We start from the raw sequence: 7,272 nt of genomic DNA, 5'->3' as shown, positions 1-7,272 counted from the left end.
ATGGAGTGTGCGTGTCTAAGACCTGTCACATCACAGATGATCAAAAGGCCACCAGTGCTGCCACTGCCAGGCAGCAGCGGTTCTTCAAACAGGAACCCCGACACACTCATTGTGCCCCAGCCCCCGTTTTTTTTTAACGGCAGCGTGAGGGTTTATAACAAGCCACTGTGCGCAGCAGATTTACACCTCCTGCTTACGATCGATTCTAATTGCCTGTAAAGTGTAGCTCTTCCTCACTGGCAGCTTTTACTGAGAGAGTTCAAAACAATTCTCCGTCCTCCCCCACACCCCTTTAGCGAAGTAGCATATTTAACCCCCATCCCCATCTGTCATAGAGGCAAGAAACCGTTGCCATTGCCATAATTCCGAAAAGCAGAAGATATGTAATTAAGGCAGGCACATGCACCCACATGTATGGCATACGTGTGCGTGTGTGTGGAGGGGGGTTTGTATACAGTATTCAAAATAATGTCTTCTAATATGAAGATGTCAATCAATACTTTGTTGATTGTGCCCGTGAAAAGGCATGATTTGAAAAAAGATATATGTCCTCTTCCCAGGCTCAACACCCCCAACACCCCCACCCCGCCACCGCCCCCCCGGGCCCCAAACACACACACACACACCCTCAGTGTTTTTGGAAATGCGGGGGAGATACTGTAATTACATACCTAACGAGTACATATTCACTATAATCAAAATGGAGGCACTGTTGGCAATTTCAAGCTGCACATTGTGCTGCCTGTCATTAGACAGAGGTAATTATTACAGGGCGTAAGCATAGCTCCTCATCTCCATGCTTGGGTGAGCTGTCATTAGAGACAAAGGGAAGAGAGAATCCCACGCCAACGTAGCCACGTAGCACCTCTGCCCGTCTCTTTCACAGGCCCAACCTGGCCCACGATGCCACCTGGCCCACGACTGCATCTGCGATGCAGGCCTGCAGCAAGTTCCAGCGGACTACAGCTACGACTTATGAGCATGCTGTTCCCATGAACACAAAGATATACCCACTCTCTCTCTCTCTCTGTTTAACTTACTGTCTCTCGCACACACATATACCACTCATTCATCACATGCACATTCTCTCTCTCTTTCTCTCTCTCACTCGTCACACTCATTCTCACACAAACACACACACATGGAAATATCATGAATCAACACAAAAACTAATTAACACTTAAACACACAAACACACTCACTCACACACAGAAGAACAGGTTGTTCATCTCCACCTTCTTCTGTTATTTATCAAATCTTACAATGTCTCTCATTAGAGGTGGGGAGGTCATTTGGGATACAGTTCATGTGCCCTGCATTGCAGCCCGTAGTTTTGCTGAAATCAGCTCTGCACCTCTACATCTGAACACAAAACAAGGCAACTCAGTCTGATGAAGATGAATGATTAATAGGTGGTTAATTAAAGGACAGACCAGTGATAATGAGTTTGGTGCAATCATTAGCACATAACTTGAACAGATTGCAAATAAGTGTTGTTGAGTTAATTTCTTCCCGTAGCAAATGGGTGCAATGATACCTTCCCGGCCTTCTACTTGCAAATAGGCAATTAGTTATTAGCACAAACAAGTTTTTCACAGCAATCTTTGCCAAAAAAATAAAATAAATTAATATAGTCTTTAACTTTCACAGTGTGATATATGCTTCATGCACATATGCATAGCGACATGATTTGGAGAATGTCAAAACAGTATCAAAGATTAATGATAAGATGATTTGTGAATAACAGGGAATAATTACTATTGTCAAGAGGGGGTCAAAACCATTAAAAATATGTATTTTTGCTGCATTTCTCAATGGAACAATATATAAATATTCTTGCTAAATATCTACCCAGACTTGTTTATTGGCATGATAAAAAATATCTGTGGGATACTAATTGGGGACCAAGCAGAGAAGCTGCATAGGCACAAAGTGTTTTTCTTCATTATCATCATCGTCATCTTTTTTCCTGGCTAGGGTGTCGATGGCAACCCCTAGAAGTAGAGAAATTTTCCACACCGATTGAGGGCCATCCCATGATTCTTTTCAGCAAGATTCATGTCTCTACCTCGAGTGCTCTAGCGCCACCAATGGGTCAAAGTTGGAGGTACGTTTACGCATGTATGTTTTGAGCCATATGCCTGATTTTTAATAATGAGGTACCATTCGATTCCTTGGATCAAGCTGAGTTCAACACACACATTCACATACATTTCTGCCATATTACATTTTCCGCCATATTGGATTTTCTGAAAAAGTTTAAAACATTTTCTCAGATGTTTTGTCCAAGCTTCACCAGAGATGATGTTCAAACCAAGCCTCAAAAAATGTATTAGATGGATTTTAGATTTTCGGAAGCATCATTTAAGCACTGGGGGGGGGGCGCTGCAATAAGTAAAAACATGTTTTGCCCAATAACTGCTGATGTGTTTGTCTAAGTCATTATTGTGTGTGGTTGTACCTTAGGAGATCCCAAGATACCAAAGTCACCAAACAGGAAGTGAGGTCATAACTCAGCAAGGCTTTGATGTATCAAAACCAAACTGGGTACATGGACTCGGACCCAATTTTGAGGAAGCACCAAGAAAGTATTTGTCCATTACAGCCAAATCCTAGTCCTAGTCCAGGCACTCGTCATTTCCCGCCTGGATTACTGCAACTCCCTCCTAGCCGGTCTCCCAGCGTGTGCCATCAAGCCCCTCCAGCTGATCCCATTTGCCATGGCAACCCTGCCCTGCTGGACTGCTTGGCCCCCTTCAACCCTGCTTGCAGGTTTAATTTTTTTTATGTGTCGTTTATTGTTTCACACATCTTTGTTAATAATTCACATCTTATTTTAAGATGGCATTCACCTCTTTGCATGTAGTAAGTGTAACTCTCAGGGGCACCGTAAGGAGATGGGAGTAGTATTTGTGTTAAGATGATTCAGTGACAGGGGCCCTCAAAAAATATTTGAACATAGGATTTAATGGGGTGCTAGGGCCCAATGTGTGAACCCTTCATGGGAGTCCAAAATCCCTGATGGTGCCCCTGTGTGTGTGTGTGTGTGTGTGGGTGTGTGTGTGAGCAGGAATGGCTCAGAAGTGAAGATCCTTCCCTGTGATACAGATTAGTGCATTTGTAAGCTAATTCACCCATTCATGCATGATGTCCACTCCCGTGGACAGATATTTAGAAGCCATTTGCAATCATTTAATTTGTCTATACATGCCTGAACCGCCAGTGCTCTCCCTTGAGTCGTGTCTCCAATTTCATATGGTTCTTGTCTTTATGTATAGTAACATTGTCTGTTTGAGCTATGGTATACATTCAAAATGGTGGAGGAAAGTGGAAACACAGTCAGGAGACGGATATTTTAAGTGCTAAGTATATAAAGCTGAGGCTATATGGCAAATTCAAACATTACCCATGGCCTGATTGGCACAAACTTTTTTGTTTCCTAAAAGTTCTGCTTTTCTAAAAGTAAGGTCTAACTATAACTTTAAAAAAACTGGTTTTAACAGCTGTTTAGCTGAATGCCCAGATTTCTGACACCCATGTTGAAAAATAAACCTCTTCAAGTAGCTTCTGGAGAGAGGAGGTGCCTGAATATACAGCATATCACAAATGCTACACTATGGCACTACCGCATGTTCGGTTGTTACTGCAATGTATAAGTGGTGATTAGTGGTACATAATAATGGACTAATATATATTCTGAAATTTTCCACAGTATAAGAATGAAAAAATGATCTGCTTTTCAATTGCATAAAAAACGCAAGAGACAGTAAGAATAGTTATTATGTAAGTTAATAATTAAGGTGTTTTTTTGGTACTGAATGACTAAGAATGTTTATCTACAAGAACAAGGAGACTTCTTCTCTGCATTGTTGAAATAGTTTTCGGATTACTGAGTATACCAGTCAAGCAGAATAGGCAGAGACTTGCAATGATAGCGACTGACATTCAAAAGGGCAAAATGAGAAAAGGTGAGGTGTACCTTTGGACATGAGCATCTGCCCAGCCCCCAGCTGAGCTGAGCTGTGTTGACTTGCAGACATGCTGCTATCTGTCTTTCTCACACTTACAGGGGTGAGTTTTAAAGCATGATGAAGTATCTCTTTTTTTGAGTGCTTCCTGAAACATGTTGTTACTCACGTGGTATGTGTCCACCACATTCTGGGACTAGTCGTGAGATTCCAAGAACTGTGTGTGCCATGTTAAATCCCTTTGTAGGCCACGGTAGCCAAAAAAACCTAAAACCGAAAAAAAATCTCTATCTAAAAACTATTTTCGCTAGCCTCCCATTAATGTGTGTTTTTTTAGACATTAGCAGTTTTGGGAAAGTGATCTTATGTTCTACTTCTTCTGCAAGTTTCATTTTTGTTGATTCAAAGGCATATTCAGTCATATTCAACCTAAATTGGTGTATTTTCCAGTTTCGATTATTGTCAAAGCTTGAGTAGAAACTGCACAGTCATACCATGAAAATATTTTTGGTGCAGTTGCTTTCAACCCAAAGAAAAAATCCATTGCTAAAATAGATAACAGCAAAGCCTTTTGCAACTTCCCTATCTCTCTGCATAATAAAGACAAGCTGAAATGGAAATTAGTGTACTGCAGAATTTAGGCAGCGATAAAAAACGTCAGCAAAGTGCTTTGAGTAAATAACAATTAAACATAGCAAGTACTGTAAAGCCCTCAAGTACCAATGAGTAATGAAAATATAGCACTGTTAGTATGCAATTTAGCATTAACCTCAATACTAATCACAAAACAAAAAAAACAAAAAAACAATGGTGTTAACACAATGGTGCTAACAATACTGGAACAGATAGCTAGCAGCAGTGCTAACCATGACACTAATGCTAGCAGTGATGCTAATCACAATCCTAGCATTAGCATTGTGCATAGCATAATCACAAAGCATTAGCATAATCCCAAAGGATCACAAAGGATCGCATTTTAAATGCTCCTTCGATGAGCATTAAAAATGTTGGAATGTCCTTAAAGGGGCAGTTCACCCAAAATTTGAATTATAGTATGTTTCCACTTACCCAGAGTAATATCTGTTCATCCACATAGTTTTGCTGAAATGTTTTGCATTTTCTAAATATTTGCTGTAGTTCACTCTGATGAAGCGAACCTTACAGGTCCTTCGTCCTGAGGTTACAAAACGCCAAAGACTGTACATTCGAAAAACTAAACATTAATGTCGCTTTCCATATATAACCCCACGGTTAAGCATAAACGTCCACAGAACGGGATCAATGCAAACAAGTTGTTATACTGAAACTACAAAATTCTGTGTCCCACCACGTCTAATCACCACCATTCAAATTTCAATCCACCTGACTGCTACATATTTGGTGTAATTCAGTAGACGTAAACTAGCTTGATGGAACCTTGCAAAAAATAATTCCTGTAGATGGTTTTGCTTAACTGCTGAATTACATTTGCGAAGAAACAATAATGTAATTCCGCTTTGCAAAGTAAGGCAATATGTCAAACTAATAAGGGAAGGAGTGGGCCTTTGGCATACTTGTGATCCACACCTTGGGGTATCAGAAGTTAACAAAAGCTGAAAGCAATGGGACAAGGGAAAAGTTTTATTTTTATTTTTTAATGTAGCCTAGCCTTTTTCTTCTATTTTGACATTCATAAATACCTGTTCCAAATGGTTTAGTCACACAGAGTACATTGGTGTTAATTTGGTATTCTGTTGTCTTGGCAACAGACTCATATTACTGTCATTACATTGGCACAATTCATTTTTTCTGTGTATAAGATAAAGTGGGCCACTTTAAAACAAAAAAATGTATGTGTGTATCTGTGTGTGGGTGCATGTGTGTGTGCACATTTGTTTGTGTTTGTGTGTCTGACCAATTTTGAAATGTGTAAAATGAGGCACCCCACATTTCTAAATGACTTTTTAGATGCCATCTTCTTTTTCTTAACAGTTTTGTTTATCTGTCAATACACCACCTCTATCATCATCATGTATCCTGTATTCAGCAGTGAGAGTGGGCTGTAACTAATGCATGCATGCTTGTGCTTTGTGTGTTGGTGATACTATTATGAAAAAATCACACGTTAAAAATAATCACACTTATGAGGTGAGAATGGACAAAGGCAACCAATGTTATCACACAATATATTCTATATCTTGTTTTGTTTTCATACTGTATGTAAAAATTGTAGGTCAGATTGTGTGATTTTCACATCAGAAAAAGGCAAATTTCACCTTTTTTTCATATGCGTAGTGAGCAAACGTGTGTTCGTGCACGCATGCACACGTTTATAAACTCCACCGGAATCCTGGTAAGAAATAAAATTAAAACACTATTGAATATAATAATTAATTGCCTGTTGTTCATTTCATGCGCTGGTGCAGATGTGCGTACACCTGTGGTGTGGAGAAATGTCACGTGTTGAATTCCAGCTGAGGCCCTGAGCAGGGAAACCTATTTACAACTCACAGCACAAAATTCACCACAGGGGTGACTCTGGCTGCAGCTCGGACCACCTAAAACAGATCAGTGTTGCGGAAAGGGTAGTTTCGTGACTAGCCATGATGTGATGATAATGTGGCTGGCGGACTTTTGATTAGCCCAAGTGTAAGATTATACCAGTAACCCTCTCTCTCTCTCTCTCTCTCTCTCTCTCTGTCTCTGCTGACAGCACACTTTGGGGCATAATGAGACGAGTAAAAATAACCAGCCTTGCATGTTAAATCATTGAGCAACTCCGTTAGCAACATCAGCATTTGGGGGACATACATCCGAAAAATAACTTTTTCATTCACATGAAAATCCTCTGAATATGTTTGACGTCAGAGAAATGGCGACACGTCACTTGTCTGGGCCCTTGCTTATGTGAAGCTGCACTTGGCTGATGGGAGCCACGCTAATGTTTTTTTCAGGTGTGCAACGCTATTCAAAACCCGTTTCAGGGGCTGCGTTCCAGATGAATATACAGGAGCCATCATACCATACAATAAACAAATAAAGATGATATGGATATTGATTAATTAGAGGGCTGTGCTGTTCAGATGAAGCCATAGTAGTGTTGGATTTCTTGCACAGAACAGAAGTCTTTTTATCCACTTTGGATTTGAGTTTATTTTAATCACCACCGTGGACCACTCTGCTCTACTGGCATTTGCAACATGCGCTAATGTACTGATGTCATTCCTCCTACAAAAACAAACATGTTGCACTGTATGTTTACCCACCAGACTCTATAATTTAGGGTATGTTTTCCACTTTACTTAATCCATTTATCCAGCTACCT

Source organism: Conger conger, chromosome 8 (genome assembly GCF_963514075.1).
Source record: "Conger conger chromosome 8, fConCon1.1, whole genome shotgun sequence".
In the NCBI taxonomy this organism is placed as follows: domain Eukaryota; kingdom Metazoa; phylum Chordata; class Actinopteri; order Anguilliformes; family Congridae; genus Conger; species Conger conger.
Note: the sequence above shows the minus strand (reverse complement) of the source record.